General features: G+C 40.4%; 1 protein-coding gene and 1 long non-coding RNA gene across 18 annotated transcripts in view; one reads left to right on the top strand and one right to left on the bottom strand.

Moving 5' to 3' along the window:
• The window catches only part of MAGI2 (membrane associated guanylate kinase, WW and PDZ domain containing 2), a 1,124,289-nt gene that overhangs the window by 590,893 nt on the left and 513,577 nt on the right, over positions 1–19,819 (top strand). The gene's annotated exons all lie outside the window — the stretch shown is intronic.
• Positions 7,625–19,240, bottom strand: LOC112544808 (uncharacterized). The gene is made up of 3 exons (XR_003088141.2): positions 19,125–19,240; positions 17,867–17,936; positions 7,625–7,864 (listed from the first exon to the last, which is right to left on the bottom strand). It is a non-coding gene; the product is annotated as an uncharacterized LOC112544808 (long non-coding RNA).

A 19,819-nucleotide genomic window follows, 5' to 3' on the forward strand; every position in this document is an offset into this window, starting at 1 on the left:
TGGCTATGATTCCTACCTAATGGAACCTACAGAGCCAGTGCTTGAGGGAGAGGGGGATAGCACACAGAACCCCCATGGCTGCTCCCAAGCTAGAAGGACATGCTGGCTGCTTCCCAGGAGCTGCGTGGAGCCATGCATGGAGCCTTTCAGGGAGCCTGCCAGCCCTATTGCACTACTGATCAGACTTTTAACAGCTCGGTCAATAGTGCTGCCTGGAGCCTCCAGCATTCCTTTTTGACTGGGTGTTCCGGGGGGGGGGGGAACCAAACACCCAATAACCTTACAAACCACTAGAAACACATCTTCTTTTATTCGCTCTTTGAAACTGTTCACATTCATCCCGAATGTGCTATGGCAAAGCATTATGCAAATTTACAAAATTCCTTTTTCTCTAAAGGAAATACTGGTTCCTGGAATCAAAATGTTAACACTTATCGTTGACCTCCTTTAGCAAGTCCTCTCTACCTAAGATGCCAGACAAAAGTGAGAGTGTAAGAGAAGCTAGCAAGAAATTTTCCTGCAGCTATGGCTTGTGTTATGAGGTTTAACACCATGTATTAAATGTTCCTGCCAATTGTAGCTAGGGATCTAATATATTTTGTCAGTGTCACAAAGGCTATAAATAATTTCCATCCAATACAAAAAAGCCTCAATTTGCTCAGAAACAATTTCTGAAACATCCTGCAGAGACATCCACAGAGACATACCCTCCTTCCGGGGCGGGTGGAGGGAGGGATCAAGGCCATTTGGAGGCATGTTGGATAGATGGCTCCCTTTCAAACTGATGTATTATGTGAGACATCAGGGGTCAGTGTGACTGCTACTGCTACTGGAGTGAGGAGGCTTTCAAACACAAGGGGAGGGACTTTCTTGACTGCTGAGTTTGTTTTTAAAAAATTGCTGTGATGGATACAGAGCAGGTGAAAGTGGCTGAGTGAGATTGGGTGTCTAAACTGCAACGTGACATGCATGGGTATTACAACCCAGATCATTATATATTTTGTATATGAAGAAATTGGTGAAACCACTGCTAGAATGTCAAATGCAGAGTAAAAAGCACCCACAGAGCATATCTGTCAAATGTCCGTGAATTTGAAGCAAGAGATGTTAGAAACATTCTCCATTAGAGCAGCCTCCCTGCACTCCAGGACAGAATCAGGCTTTTGGTCTAATGGGGGAAGAGTGGCAGAAACATTCAGGGATCACATATGTAATCCTTGGTAGCTGACAGGCTACATCTCTGCCAATAGTTCTAAATACACATCTTTACAAAATTCCTTTTTTTCTAAAGGAGCTTTTTTTTTTTAGTGGCTTATCGAGTACATACCCCTGTATCCCCCCAGCATAGTATAAACAGCAGTGTAGCCAGTGAGGCATGGCTTAGAGACAACTAAAGACATGCCTGAAGGGTGTGGGTATATATGCGCTCTCTACTCGCCCACACAATACATGCACATCTATGCTGCTATTTTAAGCAGTGTACTGTTCTGGAAGCCTTTCTGCTTCCAGAGCTTTTCACCACTACAGGAAAAGGCTTGCCTGGGGGGAAAGGCTCTGGCAGGGGGGAAGCAGCCAGGCAAGGCTCTGCCATTCCCACAGCTGGAGCCCTTCTCTGCCATAGCGACAGGCTCCAATAGTGGGGAGTTGCTGAAGCTTTCCCCAACTGTCTCCCTCCTTCCAGAGTCTTTTATTGATTGGTATAACTGCACACTGTAATGGGGATGCAGAAGACTTTTCATTGCAGCATTGTAGATATAGCTTCAGATGACACTGTCTTAGCTTACAGGGCCAAACTTACAAAGGTATACAGAGAAGAGTTATTTTACAGTAGAAACTCAGAATTACTAAACCTTTGGGAAAGGGAAACTTTACTATGCAGAAGTAAAATACGCCTTTCAGTCATCTTCATATATTTTAAATCAGCACAGGAAAGTTTCCTTAGCTTGCCAAATTTTTTCTTAAACTTCTGCTTTATTTTTAAAATGATTTCTATTTAACACAGTACTGTGCACCATTTGTTTGTTTTGTTTTTGTGTTTGTTCTGTTGGTTTGTTTTCCTCTGCTGATACCTGACTATGTACTTCTGGTTCCAAATTAGGTGTGTGATTGACTGGTTAGTTCATAATGCTGAGATTTTACTATCAGTGGATTATGTTATTGCAGTTTCCAGAAGCGAAATAGGTCTTTCCTAGTGTTTTCTTACTGCCACTTTAATTACTTTAAAAAGTACACTTTTTTCTATTCCCTCTGTTATAGTAGTGTTTCAAAGCTCCAGTTGGGATCACAGTCCTATTTTACTGAGCTCTGTAAATATGCTAGAATGAGGTCATCTTTCCCCTGAAGAGCTCATAGACCAAATAGATAAGCCAGAGAAAGTAATATGTTATCCTGTTATACATACTGGAAGATGAGGCTTAACTGATTCACAATAAAGTTGAGGGAGAGCCAATAATTGAACCTTGATATTCTGAGACATTGGCCACTATCTTAACCACAAGATCAACCTTCTTTTTATTGAAGTCTTGCTGTTTCACTTCTGTTTTTACAATTGTTCAGCTTATTTATTCTGTTGCTTGACTGATTTTAGGTAACATACTATGTTAGGTATGTTATAACCTCACATATTCATGAATAAGAATGAGTTGGATATAGATTTCTGTGTTAAACTACTTGCTTGTGGTTAAGGAACCAGGTTTGATAGAAAGATTTTTGCATTGCCTGCAATGTAAACCATTTTTTTTAGAAAGTCTGTATAATGTAGTTTAAAGAAAAACATTGGAGCACTAGCACAGGTTGATGATAATATTCATGACTGTTAAATAAGAAACGAATTATTAACTTTAAAACATTGTATGATTTAATTGTGCCAGTGTGACGATCTTAGCGTGCTTATTTAGCTCTTCTAAATTACACAGTAGAACCTCAGAGTTACCAACACCAGAGTATGAACTGACCACTCACCCACACACGTAATTTGGAACTGGAAGTACCAGGGGAGGTGATTGCCTACGCAGGACCTTGGGGCAAGGTGGTGGGGGCCTGGCTATGCGCTCCTGGAAGGGGTGGGGCCTCGGGCAGAAGGGGCAGGGCAGGCAGCCCTTTCCTGGCATGTCCTCCAGCCCTCAGAGCTGCACAGTGTGTGCAACGCAGTGCTCTAATGGTGATTTAAAGGGCCCCGGGGCTCTGGTTGCTGCTGCTGCCACAGTAGCAGTAGTGGTGGCCAGGAACCCCAGGTGCCTTTGAGTCATCAGGCCAGTTACCCCCTTTATCCTCCTGCATCAGCAGGCCTGGGAAGTACATAGACAAGCAGCAGCAGAGACAAAAAAACAAAAACACATTTAATAAAGCAAACACAATAAAGTCCTGCGTTAAATGTAAACTACTTTAAAATAAAGGGAAAGCGGCACTTTTCTTCTGCATACTAATGTTTCAAAACTGAGTTAAGTCAGTGTTCAGTAGTGAAATTTTGAAAGAACAACCTTAGTGTTTTATTTAAGGTTACAAACAGTTCTGCGTTACGAATAACCTCCATTCCTAAGGTGTTCAGACCTCTCAGGTTCCAGAAATCCTGATCAAGCCTATATGTTAATTTCTGTTGATAAATACCTAGTTGTGTCATGTTTGTATTTATATCTATCTGGATGTGCTGTGAAATGTATTATGTGGAAATAACAAACTCCTCCCACCAAACAATGATACTTAATCCTTATAGGTAACATATTAAATCTTCAATGTATTCTATAAATGTAATTTATTCTTCTTCCTCAGTAGTTATTATCCTCATTTTCCAAACAAGTGGTCCTTCCCAAGGTCAAACCTCACATGGTGGTGGAGAGAAGATTAGGGGTTAGGAAGGAGACTCCACACACATTCAAATGGTAAAGAAATAAGAATTAGCATGAACTGTATTTTCCACTTTTTGATTCTTGATACAGAAATGTTTTACCTCTAGTCCCTTTAATCTTTTTTGTCACAGTATGACTTATGCTGTGTTCATTGTTAAACTGCAGGGCTAAGACAATGGAGTTTATGGATAGGTAAGTTGACACCGCTAATTCTAAATAGTAACAAAACTGTAGGTATGTAAAACCAAGATGATCTCATTAAAGTCATAATAAACGCAGAAAGATATCGGAGACCAGATGGAAATCCAAATAGGAAATTCTATAATAGAACATAAAGATGCAAATTACCCGGAGGAGAGTTTTGCTACATTTAAAATGTAGTTCCTTGTGTCATAAAAAAGGCACATACATAAAATACAATCTGTTAAAGTATTTGCATTGAAATCAAAATTATAGCTAAGCAGATGACTGCATTCAGAATCAATGAATATGTATATAATTGTTACCTTTTGTGTGAAGATTCAGTGGTGGTGTAAAACTCAGTTTGTGTGAAATCACAATTTTACTTTTAACATCTTTGTCAGAGAAATATATATGCCAGCAGATTTACCCAGCATTGGTAGTGCGAAAACAGAGAACTAATCCAAATTTCTCCATTGTATCTCTTTTCTGTAAAGTATATTGAGAAGCAGTCCTATTCTAGGTTCATCCTATTTTTCTGGCTCATCTTGGTTCAGTCTCTGTCAACGTTCACTGAATTATGAGGACTGTACTTGTTTGGTGATTCTCTTTTACATTTGGCTTTATGAGAAGCAATTCCATTCCAGGCACATCCTGTTTTCTTGGCATACCCAAAACCTTATGCTGCTTTAAGTTATGATAAGAAGAAGCTGTATACTGAATTTGGTGGTACTAGATCTTACCTTTTACGGTGATCAGAGGGGTAGCTGTATTAGTCTGTAACTTAAAAAAACTTAAAAAATGAGTGGTCCTGTAGCACCTTAGGGTATGTCTACACTACCACCCTAGTTCGAACTAGGGTGGTAATGTAGTCAACCGGAGTTGCAAATGAAGCCTGGGATTTGAATTTCCCGGGCTTCATTTGTATGTTGCCGAGCGCCGCCATTTTTAAATGTCCGCTAGTTCGGACTCCGTGCCCCGTGGCTACACGCGGCACGAACTAGGTAGTTCGGAGTAGGCTTCCTATTCCGAACTACCGTTACTCCTCATGGAGTAACAAAAAATAGATAGTATCATGAGCTTTAGTCAGCACAATACACTTCTTCAGATGATGAGTGGAGCAAGAGGCACTCATCTGCTGAAGAAGTGGGTTGTGTCCACGAAAACTCATGATACTATCTATATTTTTGTTAGTCTATAAGGTGCTACAGGACCACTCATTTTTTAAGTTCTTTTAGGAAGAGTTCTTGATCAAACAAACAGGCAAACTCTCTAAAATATATAGTATGTGTATATATATTCACTGTAAATAGAATCATAGGTCACTAGAACTGGAAGGGACTTCGAGAAGTCATCAAGTCCAGTCCCTTGCCCTCACATCAGAACCAAGCCCTGTCTCGATCATCCCTGACAGGTGTCTGTCTAACCTGCTCTTAAATATCTCCAGTGAAGCAGATTCCACAACACCCTAAGCAATTTATTTCAGTGTTTAATCCCCCTGACCAGGCAGAAGTTTTTTCTGATGTCCAACCTAAACCTCCCTTGCTGCAGTTTAAGCCCATTGCTTCTTGTCCTATCCTCAGAGGCCAAGGTGAACATTTTTTCTCACTCCGCCTTATAACACCCTTTTAGATACTTGAAAACTGCTATCATGTTATCATGCTATCGAGACCTTTTATCATTTTTGTTGTTCTTCTCTGGACCTTCTCCAATTTCTCCGCATTGTTCATGAAATCTGACGCCCAGTATTGAGGTATTTTTAAATTGATATGGATCCTGATTTATGTCAATGGCAGTCATTCCATTACTCCAGTGGGTGTTGGCTTCCATCTTTAATTCTGTTGTGTGCCTGCAGGAGAACCTGGAGATGGTTCTGGGCAGAACCTCTGAAGTTAAGTCCAGAGGGAGAGAGAGCACCTTTAGGTATAGTGCTGTTTTTGTTGTTGGAAGAATGTGACTATAGCTGAGATTGTGTAACATTGTTATATAAGGGAGGGAAACATCAAAGGGGGTGGCCATTTTAAATAGCCCCCTCATATACTTCTCCAAAGCATGGTTGTATTTCCTTATTTAAGTGACTCTTCAATTTGCCATCTTTCAACTCTTGTTCACAAACACACTTTACTTTCTGATATTGGTTCATAGCTCATATATTTCCCTTAGCCATACTTTCGTAGGGCACCCTGCATTTGAAGATTCTCTGGCTGAGGCATTCAAGCGTGCAGGGAGTTTACTTGGTCCCATCATACAGTGCCTACCTGGACTAGAAATGAGGGAGCCCAGCAAAATCTACAAGAGAACTATGAAGTGGGAGACAAAAAGAGTATGTTGTTTGAGTTTCACCCTGGGTGCCATAAAAGGACTAACTCTGGGACCTACTCATCATAAGTCACAAAGGTAGAAGATCAGGAAATAGGAAAAATAAACGCCATAAAATATTCAGATATTGGATGGTATGCATGTTGTCCCATGGTGATATGCCCTGAGAGAGGGTTTATGCTTGTTTATTTCAGCAAAGGATATTGGTGTGCAACATTATGAAAAGTATCAGTTATTAAGCACCACATTTTAAATTATTTATATCATTGATAAAAGAAATATTCAAAAATGGCCTGAGTAGCTGCAAATCTTTACCATTTAAAATTCAGCTGATTCTTAGGCACAAAGGGTTAGATCCTTTCTCCTAAGTCCCTTTAGGAGCAATTCAGCAGCAAGCATAAATCCTCTGATGTAGAGTGAATCCCTGTGAGATATAAATCTGGCTTAGTGAGCTCTATGTCACCCACTTCTCTCTCACCTCCAGTTTAGCGTAAGAGGAATCCTGAGTGGGCTGGAGAAAGAATAGCGACATTGGTGATTCCTAGGCCATGGAGAAGACCCTATGGAGACACTCTAATCCATTTACCTCAAAGCATCCTTAGATTGCATTAAATTATGCCAAGAGCCAGTTTTTCTTCCCAGTCAGGCTACACATCAGGCCTTCACATGTCTTAGAATTATCTTTCCTTATCATCATAATTTAATTACACCTAAATTACACCTAACTTAGCCTAGTGATCTCTCCAGGGGGTCAGAAGCCTCAGAAATCAAATTCAGTTTAAAAACAAACCGACATGTACAGCTAAAAATGGCTCGTTTCGTTTGTGGAGGAAGGGGTTGGTGGAGCAGGACATTCATGGTAGTTATCTGAGTGAAAACTGTTTAAGGTAAGTCTGTTTTATGTGGCCAAGTGACAGGCTCAAGTACAGTCGGGCTAAAGCACTGCACACTTGCTACTTACAATTGAACTTGTTTTAGAATATTAATATCATGATGTGGGGAAGACTTGTAATAAGAAAATACCAGATTCAGATGTCTCACTGGTTTAACTTGAAAATACCTCCAGTGAAGTCAACAAAAGTCAATGGAATTCTCCATATTTATATCATGGCAAATGAATATGGAAGCTGGACTGAGTTTAGGGCATTGTGCAACACAGGTACCCTGCTATGGCTTCTATTTTGGCTACTTTCAGTAGCTACAGTTATGGAGATGGGAAGACTACTATTATCTTTTCTTCAGCACAACATTATTTGGCCCATAAAAGTAGAGGATGGCAGTAATGCAGACAGCTATATTTGCACTTTTTCTGCATTTATACAAAATAATCTATTGTGCTGCATGTTGGATTATTTTAGCCTTCTGCTGCTCCAACTAAAAATGAGGGGGACCTGATGTCAAATCCAGGAGTAATGTCTCCAGCAGCAAGACACCCAGCATCTGCATGGCTCTTCAATACCCGTGAATGTTGACTTCTGTATCCTTAAGATGAGTAGGAGTAGCAATATTGCTTTATCAATCTGAAAAAAAATTCAGGATAGGGATAACTTAGTTTGAGTGGCTTGTAGGTTAATTGTGGGCCTGGCTCTGAAGATAAGATTAACAAAAACTACAGGCAGACAGCATTCAATGTTTAAATGACCCTGCCTTTCCCAAAAAGGACATTTGGATACCAGGGGATTTAAAAGTAAAAAGCCTGATTGAGAGATACAATGCAAATAAAAAAGAGGTAGGATTTTACCAGACTAAGTATTTGATTTTAGATATTCTAAACTCTGAAGTCCAGCCAAGCCTAGAAGGCTTTGGGTCCAAGTAGTGAGATTTTATTGCAAGTTTGCAATCTTGGTAGGTTTTTTCTTAAAGGCTCAGCTTCTTGGAATCAGGGGGTTATGTGAAAAAACTAGCTATCATTTCAAAAATAAAAGTTTGTTTCCCTCCCTGTAGTTGTCAAGAAAATATGGACCCTGAAGTTTCAAAATCCAGAAAGCATGCAGAGGACCCAGAGTTTGTTTCTAAATCTCATGACTTTTTAAGCTAAGTGGATGGTTTTTTGTCCTTGCTTATTCTTTTTCAGCAGAGCTGGAAGACAGATACAGAGTAGAATGCTCACACTCCTTATATGAAGTAAGGGAGGAAACTTATTTTGTCTCCAAATAGGACCATTTCATTTCATAACTGCATACAAGCCTAAGCTCTGTTGCCTATTAGAACCAGCCCTGGAGATTAGTCATGGGAGTTTGCAGGATGGGGCTACAAGTTCATAGGTGAACCCAGAGTTGTAGTTAGATTAAATTTAAATACATACAAAGAAAGAGAATTTTGTCTGTGGAAGTTTTATAGCATAATATTGGACTTGCAGCTGTCCATCAGTAAACAGTAATGAGTTCATGTGCTTCAGACCAAACACTGCACAAAGGCAGGATTTCACTTCAATCGGAGCCACCTGGGAACATGCAGGGCAGAACTATGTCCTTGGGTGGGGGGAGGGGACTTTAAAATCTGTTTTGGTTTTAAATCAGGCTTTTTCATCTCTTCCTCTGTTTACTTTGATAATCCATTTTCAGCACTTTTACAGTTTCTCTGTTGAGAGAGATTAAAGCTGTGATAAGCAACATCACTAAATAACTTGCATTCTTTAAATAATAATTGCTCTTGAGGGAATTCAAAGTGTTTTCATTCATGTGATTATTGTAGGTTTTTGCTTTAAATCAATAAGTAGTTTCATCAACCACATAACACTTTTTGGTAGAGTTCTTAAACAGTAATATGGCTGAAAATTCTATTTCTATACAAAGAGCCAGACATCATATATGTGTGTCCTTTCATCCCTTAAGAACATAAGAACATTAGAATGGCTGTACTGGGTCAGACCAAAGATCCATCTAGCTCAGTATCCTGTCTGCCGACATTGGCCAGCACCAGGTGCCCCAGAGAGAGTGGACCGAAGACAATGATCAAGCGATTTGTCTCCTGCCATCCCTCTCCAGCCTCTGACAAACAGAGGCCAAGGACACCATTTTATCCCCTGGCTAATACCCTTTTATGGACCTAACCGCCATGAAATTATCTAGCTTCTCTTTAAACTCTATTAGGGTATGTCTACACTACCACCCTAGCTCGAACTAGGGTGGTAATGTAGTCAACTGGAGTTGCAAATGAAGCCCGGGATTTGAATTTCCCGGGCTTCATTTGCATGTTGCCGGGCGTCGCCATTTTTAAATGTCCGCTAGTTCGGACTCCCTGCCTGCAGCTACACGCGGCACGAACTAGGTAGCCTAGGAAGCCTAGTCCGAACTACATAGTTCGTGCCGCGTGTAACCGCGGGCACGGAGTCCGAACTAGCGGACATTTAAAAATGGCGGCGCCCGGCAACATGCAAATGAGGCCTGGAAAATTCAAATCCCGGGCTTCATTTGCAACTCCGGTTGACTACATTACCACCGTAGTTCGAACTAGGGTGGTAGTGTAGACATACCCTTTTAGTCCTAGCCTTCACAGCCTCCTCGGGCAAGGAGTTCCACAGGTTGACTACACGCTGTGTGAAGAAGAACTTTCTTTTATTAGTTTTAAACCTGCTACTCATTAATTTCATTTGGTGTCCTCTAGTTCTTCTATTTAGGGAACTAATAAATAACTTTTCTTTATCGGCCCTCTCCACACCACTCATGATTTTATATACCTGTATCATATCCCCCCTTAGTCTCCTCTTTTCTAAACTGATAATAATTCTTCTAATAATTGTTCTAATAGTTGTTCTTAACATACGGAATTGTAATCATATTTCAGACCTATAGAACAAGCAACCAGAGGGGTTACAGAAAGCTGAGATTCTCAATGCATGCATACTGATAACTTACATTAATACTAATCAGAATTACATATTGGCAAATGTATTGAAAAGAGAGTGGTATTTTTGCTTGGTGTTAGATTAAATGTACCCAGTTTCATGTATTAAACTAATAGGCTGCCATCTTAACATAATATGAGAAAAGAAGAAAGGGAACAAGCTGTGGTGATGGTCTAGAATGGTTTTCACTTCTAGGTTTTTGCTTCGTGTTATTCTTTGCTCTGTTTGGGGGATCATGACACCACCTAATAAGCAAATGAATTATTGGTGATATGAACCAGGAGTGTGAGGCAGAGTTGTCTAGTAGACAGAAGTTAAAATTCCTAGGTTCTATTCCAAACAACCACCATGTGCCACAGGTTATACTTTTATGAACACTAATCCTTTAGTTGTACAGGCTGGATGTCACTGGTCTGGCACCCTCAGGACCTGACTGGTCCTGAACAAAGGGATTTGCCAGACCAGGGAAGGTTCTTCCCCTCATAGCCATGCTGCCACCAGGCTGGGGCTCCAGCCTATCCTTGCTGCTGCCTGGGGCTCTCCCCAGCCCTGCTGCTGCCAGGGCTGGAGTGCCACAGCCAGAGCTGCGCAGCCGGGGCAGAGCTCCACAGCCGCCTGGCTCCGCGGCTGGGGATGGAATTCCCTGCCTGTTGCTGGGACTGGGGCTGGAGTTTCTAGCTGCTGGAGCCAGAACACTGCTAGAGCTCCACAGCTGGGGAAGGGGCCAGAGCTTCCTGGCTGCTGCTGGAGTCGGAACTCCCTGGCCAGGGCTGTTGGGACCAGGGAGCTCCACTGGGGCCAGTCCTCCCTGCCATGCCATCCATCTTCCCCCTTCCCATCGCCCATGCTCTGGGCTCCTGGCTGAGTCACTGGTGCCCTTTACGACACTCCTGCCCCACCACCGGACCTCCCTCTTCCTGGGTTTTCTGGTCCAGGAACGTCAGTGGCCCATGCTGGAACATGGATGTTGGCAGACCAGAGAGTCCCAGTTAAGGGAGGTACAACCTGTACTTAATCATCTTTCAAAGGTGTACTAAGGCTGGATTTAAGTTTGCAGTGCCATGAAGTCATTGGATGAAAGCTGTCATAGAAGTGCAAGATGGTGATGATTCAATATAATTGAGAGAACAGGAGGGTGTGGTAATACTTTTCAGCATATGGTGAAAAAGGTGGCAATAGCACAGTGGTTTTCAAAGTTGTATCACGGTCCCACCAGGTAAGCTGCTGTTGGACCCATACCATTTTGGTATATCTAAGTGTCTGTAGCTATGGAACCTCGTAGCTATGGAGTCTCTTGTGGCTGTAAATGGTGAACTGCAGCCAATAGGAGCTGCATGGCTCCATGGCTCCGGACACTTAGATAAACAAAACAGTGCAGGCCTGCCAGCAGTTTACCTGTGACCCAACTTTGAAAACCTCTGAACTAGAGTAATAAGATCACATTCAGATTTGGTTGGGGAAGTGACACAAAGTCAGATTTGTGAAAATGGCCCATCGCTAGCTGAATCATTTGTGCTATATGTGTTTATCAGATAGTAACTGGTAAATTATACACATATACAAGTCCAAAATCTTGTTTCCAAGAAGCAGTAATAACAGGTCAGACCAAATCAATTTGAAGACTCACTAGACCAGTTAGTTGGTGTAAATTTGCATAGTTCCATCTGAAGATCTGGACCACAAAATGGATACAGTTCAGAAAATAAAAAGCTAAAGTTTGCTAAGGATTAATCTTTTAAAGTTGGGTACAAGTGATACCTTTTTTGTTTATTTCTGGAGATTTCACATTCCTGAAATTTAGTCAAAAGGCTCATATTCAAAATATGGAATAGCATGCATTTTCAAACTATAAAGACATCTTTGTTTGGGTATGTCTACACTTGCAGGTTATTTTGAAATAGGGCTGCAAATGTAGGCATTTGGAATTGCAAATCAAGCCTGGGATTTAAATATCCCGTGCTTGACTTGCATCCTCCCGGCTGTGCGCCATTTTTTGAAATTTACAAGCCCGGAATAACTGCCCATGTCTTCACGCAGCAGTGAAACGGGTGTTTGAAATAAAGCCCTATTTTGAACTACCTGTTATTCCTCCTGCAATGAGGTTTAACAAGTAGTTCGAAATAGGGCTTTATTTCGAACGCCCATTTCACTACCGCATGTAGATGCAGGCAGTTATTCAGGACTTGTAAATTTCAAAAAATGGGGCCCGGCTGGGAAGATGCAAATCAAGTGCGGAATATTTAAATCCCAGGCTTGATTTGCAATTCCAAATGCCTACATTTGCAGCCCTATTCTGAAATAGGCTGCAAGTGTAGACATACCCTTTGAAAAAGAGATTTTCACCTGAAGCAGTTTTGCTTGAAAATGGGCATTTTATAGTCAAAATGGGTAATACATTCAAGAGATCAATGATTTAATATCAGAAGAGACTATTTTCATATAGTCTGACCTTCCGATTAACACATGCCAGAGAATTTCACAAAGTGGTTCTTGTATCAAGACTCTGACTTCTGGTTGACCAAAAGCAAAGAAATCTGTTTCCATCCTGGACTCTTGAAGGCAGATTTGAACACACAGGCCTTCATTTTAGTAATTTTCCACTGCAAGTGTTTTGCATTATAACTCTGTTAAAAGCACAAAGCTGGTCCCCCACCAAAGAACTACCAGTGATGGATATATGCTGGAGAACTCTCACCTATAACAGGAATGTGTTAAGAGTTTAAGGAAGAGAGAAACAGTGGTGAGATGCCCTTTCCCTAGAGAAACACACAGAAAGGACCAGAGAGCATTGAACGCTCTTTAAGGTTTCATCTGTTGGAAGTTTTAGGACATTTATCCTAATGTGAGGGGAATGGCATGGGGCACTGATGGGCTGATCTATTGCCTGTTGAAGTCAGTGTAAAGGCTTCCTAGTGACTTCAGTAGGCATTGGAAGAGTCCCCAAGTGACCACTAAATGACACCTAATAACAAGGGAGGTGTGATGTGGTATGCAAACCCCATACTGAAAAAGGAGTTAAAAAGCTGCAGTTGGCCTAGGTGGCCCCTACCTCACCACAGATGCAAAAGCCTAAACAGCCAGAAAGAGGAGCTTAAAAGAAGGGAAGCAGAGTAGCTCAGTGTCAGGTAGACAGTGGTGGTGAGTTAAACTACACTCTGAGCTCCTGGGAAGGAGGTCTTGCTCTCTGGTGACTAACAGTGATCTGACTATGTCTGCAAAGGGAGCGGTGACTCTTTATTCTATATTCATTTCTTATCCTGTGGAAAGAGAGGGCACTGATAGGAAGTGATCCAGAGAGGCAGTTACATATGACCAGAGGTTGCAGGGCATAGCTCCCTACCGCTGGGCTCTGGTTCAGATTCTGGTAGAGAAAATGGGCCAAGTCTCCCCTATCAACAAACTATGAAAACCCAGCATTTGGCAAGGAACCTAAGTGATGGAAAGCCCTGAAGATACAAAAATCATGAGATGCAGCCCAAGAGGGAAGCCCAAATTCCTCAGTTGATCCTGAAGACCACTCCATTTTTGAATTCTCTATTTAAACCCTGAAAGGGAGATGCAGTGTTATGCTTGAAAGAACACTATTCTTGGAGGCTAAGAAAAAGCAGCACTGGTCGGAGGAAAGCATTATATGCAAATGTTAAAGATTAATTACCTGCATCCTGTCTAATCTTACTCAAAAGCTCTCCCAGTGCAGCTCTTAACATCTAATCAAATGTTAAGCGAATGAGATGGGAGCTGATTTATTGAATGAACAGTATGTTTATTTCCATGCTACTTGTTTCTACTTTGCGACTGTCCATTTCATTTAAGTATTTTTTTCAATAAATGTCAGTTTCACTGGACACATACACAAGCCAATGAAAAAATATTCCCATCCATAACCAAAATTTACAGATAAACAAAATAATAAAGATATTGCTTAAGAATGTATTAGCTATTTTGACAGTATGAAAATTTCAGTCAATAAAAATCTAAAAAAGCTTAATAATAAACTTTGATATTATCTGTCAAATTCATAAAAACCATTGAATTCTTCCACGCCTTAATTTTATTCCAGGCTGCTTTATTTTGAGGTGCTATAGTGGCACATTGAGAATGTTTTAAAAACTGTAAGTAAAATCCGTTTATTCATGCAGGAATATTGATGATCTAGCATCTTTTTCAAAAACCCTGTCAATCCATTACTAGCTTTGAGCCATCGGCAGCTTTTCCCCCAACGGTCTGTTGGACTGTACTGCACACCTATCCATCTTCAGTGGTCATTTTCTACAATGATCCAACTACTCACATATATGTCTCATGACAACGTTCGTTATTTTCATCTCTACATCTGATTTGACCAAAATTCATAAGTTTGTACTTGATTTCCAACAACAGGATCTGTTTCTCTCCATTAATATTTCTAAACCAAGGATTCATCTTTTCCATTCAATAGATATGTTAGAGTCTTTTCCAGCACTACAGCTCACAGGTTTTTGTTTTCTTCTTGTCGGTAGCATTAACTTCCTACAATTCACATGCATATTACACTGTGGAGAAAATTAAACTTTTTACCAGATGAATCTTCATACATATTGAGATGCCAAGTTTTTTCCAAACTTTTGTAAAGGAAGCCATGACTGAGCAAGCCATTCCTAGTCATCTTCCAATTTGTTTGGAACAATTTCCTTGGTTGGATATGTATGACCACAGATAACTTAAATAATCTGCTGTCTCTACAGTTTGACTGTTAATCATGTCTGTTTCTATCTTTTTTTGTAAATCATGTTAATGTTTATACGTTTCATTTCTCATTATCCGATTATCAGGGATAATCATATTCCTCGACAATTTCATTTTGCAGATTCTTATTTTCATTGCATTGCATCAGTAGTTTTAGCCAAGTGTATTGTTACATCAGCATATCTGAAGTTGATTCAGAGGTGCCCAATGGTGGAAATCCCAGCTGTTTCAACCTTGTCAAAACTTTCCAGGGATATGCAGGAAAAGGCTTGGGGCAGAATTTACCTTTAACTCATAGCCTGTCCCACTGAAAATAGATTGCTGTCACCTGATATTGTTTGTATCGTGGTCTGTTGTTGTGGTCTGTTATTGATGGTGGAGACTTGTGATAAGTTCAGTGAAGTGTTTTGGATGCCCCATTATTATCAGTATCTTTCACAGAACCATAGCTCATCTCAAAGTGAAACCATCCCGGAAAAAAGAAGTGAGCTGTAAAATACTTAATCAATATATCCAATATAGGAACATATTTGTTGCCATTCTCCTACCATTGTCATCAGTTAGTCTGATATCCTGTCTGGGAATGACCAACCGACATGCCTCAGTCTCTCAGTTAAAAATGAAATTGTGCTTTATAGTGACACTTATAAGTTGAAGATCAAACTATTTCCATTACTATTGGAAATTAATTGTATGCAACAGTCATATCCAACAGAGTCACCTGAATTTCCATGTCAGAGGAAATTCCAACATTTTGAACTCTTTTTATTTTCATTCTGAATCTGAATGAAAAGCTGATATTTTGACTTTTTTTCAGAATGGAAATTCTGGAAGAATCAATTTGGAAACACTGAAAAATAATTGGATAGAATATTTCAATGTTATAACTTATAACATTAAATATAGTATGTAATAAACAATATATTAAAATTAATGTGATTTAATATAGGATATTCAGTAATATAAATAAGAATAAAAATGAGAGTCAAAACAATTCATTTTTAAACTTTTCCATTCCAAAATTAACAGTCACATGGAACATTTTGATTTTGAGGAAACTTTATTTCTTTCAAAATATATTCAACCATTTCTGATACCTGCCTTGCTGGCTTTTACAGTGTACAAAATATGCAGGGAATTGATCACATTATTAAACTAACTTCCCCTTCTATAGTATGTATTAGACATAAAAAGTGAGAATAAGCATAACATTTCCTCTTAATTCATGTACTGCTGGTATATTACAGTGCTTTATTACTGAAAAAATAGAACGTTGTCATGAGACATATATGTGAGTAGCTGTAGGAATACTTAGCTTTCCAAATAAAAAAATAAGAGACTTGGAAATTCCTGAAAATCTTCAATTTCTATGATGCATTTCACTCTTATGCACAGTATCTAAAGTCTTTCTGAAAAGACCCATCTCTTTTGACTCTAATTTGAGACCAAAATGTTTGGATGTTAGCACGCTTTCAAATGTGTCCTAATAAAAAAGTTTGTTTTTACCTCACCGTCATCCTTCCATAAATATTACAGTAACAACTCTGAAACAAAGTTCATCACCTTTTTTGGATTGCAGACTGTAATAAGAAGAGAGCTAATCTATGAACAAGTTTTTCTTTGTTTACACATACAGCATGAATCAATATCTTCACTTTGAGTCCTGCCCACATCCATCTGTAAAACAAGTTGTCATTCACATCCTGGCTGATAGAGCTATAAAAATTTGTGAACTGGAAAATCTTGAATTAGAATTTACTCATCCTCCTTGTCTACTCGTACTTTCCCTAGATGTCTGAAAAATCGAATTACTGAAAGCAGGTGACAGTCTGTTCCACTTTTTACCTCAGAGAAACTGAACCCTATTAATCATACTGTCTGCCCTGTTTTCTTTGTGCTGCAGATAAAACCTGAAGATAAACAATGATCACTTTTTTCCATTTTCCAGTACTCAGGTGAAAAACTCTATCATGCTACAGGACAAGAGATGCCCTGATGTTAATGTTTCTCTTTGTATTTTGGGCAAACTTGTGATTAATTTTAGATTTATTTAAAGGAACATCATGTGTCCATTCAAATAGAACAAAAAGCTAAATCTATCTATAGTCTAGTATGCTGGCAAGAGACATGCACTACTTTACTTATAATTGAAGGGCTTATTATTTAAAAAACACATATAGTACAAGGAAAGATGCGCTGCAGAGCACTGAGGTTCTGCTTCATAAAAAAGCTATCACAATGGAAGTAGTCTAAGTAAAATTGGAAACTCGTTTTTAAATGAGTGCTTGACCTAGTGAATAAACAATAGATAGCATCTGACTATTACATCATCACTTTGTAATTAGATTTATTACAGCTGTAAATTCTTTGGTTTAAGATAAGTGGAGTATGTGCTGTGTTTTTAATTGGATTATATATCCTGCTGAGTTCACTGATGCATTTGAGCTTCTGTTGTCCTGTTGATGTTGGAGATACTTCCAACAAAAGAACTGCTGAGCACTGCTATATTTCAAACTTATTTGATTGCAGTAGATAGACTCATAGACTTTAAGGTCAGAAGGGACGATTATGATCATCTAGTCTGACCCCCTGCACAGTGCAGGCCACAGACTCTCACCCACCCCTCCCAGAATAATCCTCTCGCCTATATCTCAGATATTGAAGCCTTTAAATACTTTGAAGACCCCAAGATGCAGAGAATCCTCTAGCTGTGATCTGTACCCCATGCTACAGAGGAAGGCAAAAAACCTCCAGGGCCTCAGAATGTCTAAATTATGTTAGGGAGAGAACCTATCAGAGTGACCAGTATCTCGTTTTTTATTTTCCTTACCATACTGCTTTTGAATTTTCTGTTTGAGTATGCACCGTATGGTCTAGTACAGGATTTTTAAACTTAGGGTTGCAGCTAACCGAGATAAGCCGCTGGCTGGCCACGAGATAATTTGCTTACCTGAGTGTCCACAGGCATGGAGCCCTGCTGTTTCCAGTGGCTGCAGTTCACTGTTACCAGCCAATGACAGCTGCAAGAAACAGCACAGGTTGGGCCACATGGGATGATAGTACTTACTCAAACTTTACAAAACACTTTGAATTCTACAAATTCAAGCATGATTGTTATTACTGGGCTGTACGTATACACACATTCACAATCTTTTTGGAAACTTGAGTCCATATATGTATATGTGGGATGGAGTGTATTAACCCTTCACTAAACAGGAGAGTATTAAGGAGCAACTCTGGGCTTAGGAGGCCCCATCCCTCTGGCTGCGCTGAGCATCCTCAGATTGGAGCAGAGTTTTAAATGGTAGCCAGCTCGGTCTGCTTTGACAGGCCAGGGAAAAGGATGTGCTCTGGGAACTCCAGGAGGAGATTTTACCTGATCCCACACCCAGCCAGAGAACTAGGGGGAGAGGCGAGAGGAAGCTGCAGCCAAGACCCAGGCTAGGGCAGGAAGCTAGAAGGCAGTGTCTTCCAGGGATGGATGTTGGTCAGCTGGGATATGAAGAGAGGTAGGAAGTGACCCAGGGAAGCTAATGTGATGCTAATACAAGATATTACAGGATTGTAGAGGACAAAACAGTCTCTCAGCACTCTGGGTGGAGCAGGAGGGCTGGGGTTCTCCTATTGCAGTTGAGAACTACACCTGTAAGGTGGAAGTGCTGCTTGTGAATTGAATCCACTACGTAGGATTGCCACCAAGGACAGTGCCCATTAGACTGAGCCTGCTGTTCAGGAATTGAATCTACCAGGTGGGTTTGCTGCGAAGAGCTGTACCTATTAGGAAAATAAACCACACATGGACTGCACCCACGAGCTGAGATTCTCCTTAAGAACTGTACCCATTAGCTGGAGCAACTGCTTGTGGACTGCATCCATCTGGTGAGAATATCACCAGTGAACACTGGGTGTAATGCCCACCTAGAACCCAAAAGGCTAAGCAGGAGACACTGCCTCCCACCCACAATAGGCCAAATTTGTTTTTCTACTCCATATACTCATAAAACAACTATCAAAGCTATTTTGTATTCAGTTTCAAATTCTAATATGAGGTCATTTTGAATCATTGAAGGGAGGTATTTTTTTTCCCCTATAAAAAGCCTGCCTTTCTACCCAGCTGAAAAACTAGTTGCAGGCTTATCCTAGGAAAACTTTATTGTCAAGAGTAAGATTTTATGACAACTAATATACATAATAATAATAATAATTACAATAATGATGATGATAATGTCTTGTTTGAAGATATCAGCTCTTGGATTGATAAACTTGACCATCATCTTGGACTCTGTAAAGACAGGTTCAAGAGAAAACTTAGGTTGAGGTTCTGTTAACAATGGAGGCGGTATGCAGTGTTCCATTATTAACAATGGAGGCAGTATGCAGTGTTCCATTGTTAACAATGGAAGCAATATGCAGATTGTGGCTACTCTGTTTGGAAGAGGCAACATCAGGGCAAACATCAGGGCAAAAGAGGCAACTGCCCCTGGGCCCAGCGATACAAATGGCCTAGAGCTCCTGTCTGCCGCCGCCGCTACTATGGTGGTAGCGACAGTTGGAGCCCTGGATCCCTTAAATTTCTGATTGATTGCCATGCAGCGCACTTTGGGTAGTACTGAGGGCTGCCTAGCCCTAGCTCTGTCCCTTCTGCCTGAGGTACTGCCTCTTCCAGGACCCCCTCAGCTTGCCTATGGGCCTGGTGAGGCTGTCAGCCCCAGTGATTACAGGCTTTTAGTCTGTTTCCACATTTGAAAAATTAGGAGCAATTCATAAAATTGCTGGTGTGCAACCAATATAGTTAATCTCTTTAAATTTATATAGATAAATATTTCAGCGGGCCTATATCTCTTGGAGGTCTCTCATGCTAGTGGCTTATGCTTATCCTTTAGTAATGAAACAGATACACTTT

The sequence above is a fragment of the Pelodiscus sinensis genome, chromosome 1 (genome assembly GCF_052426305.1).
Source record: "Pelodiscus sinensis isolate ZL-2025 chromosome 1, ASM5242630v1, whole genome shotgun sequence".
NCBI lineage: Eukaryota > Metazoa > Chordata > Testudines > Trionychidae > Pelodiscus > Pelodiscus sinensis.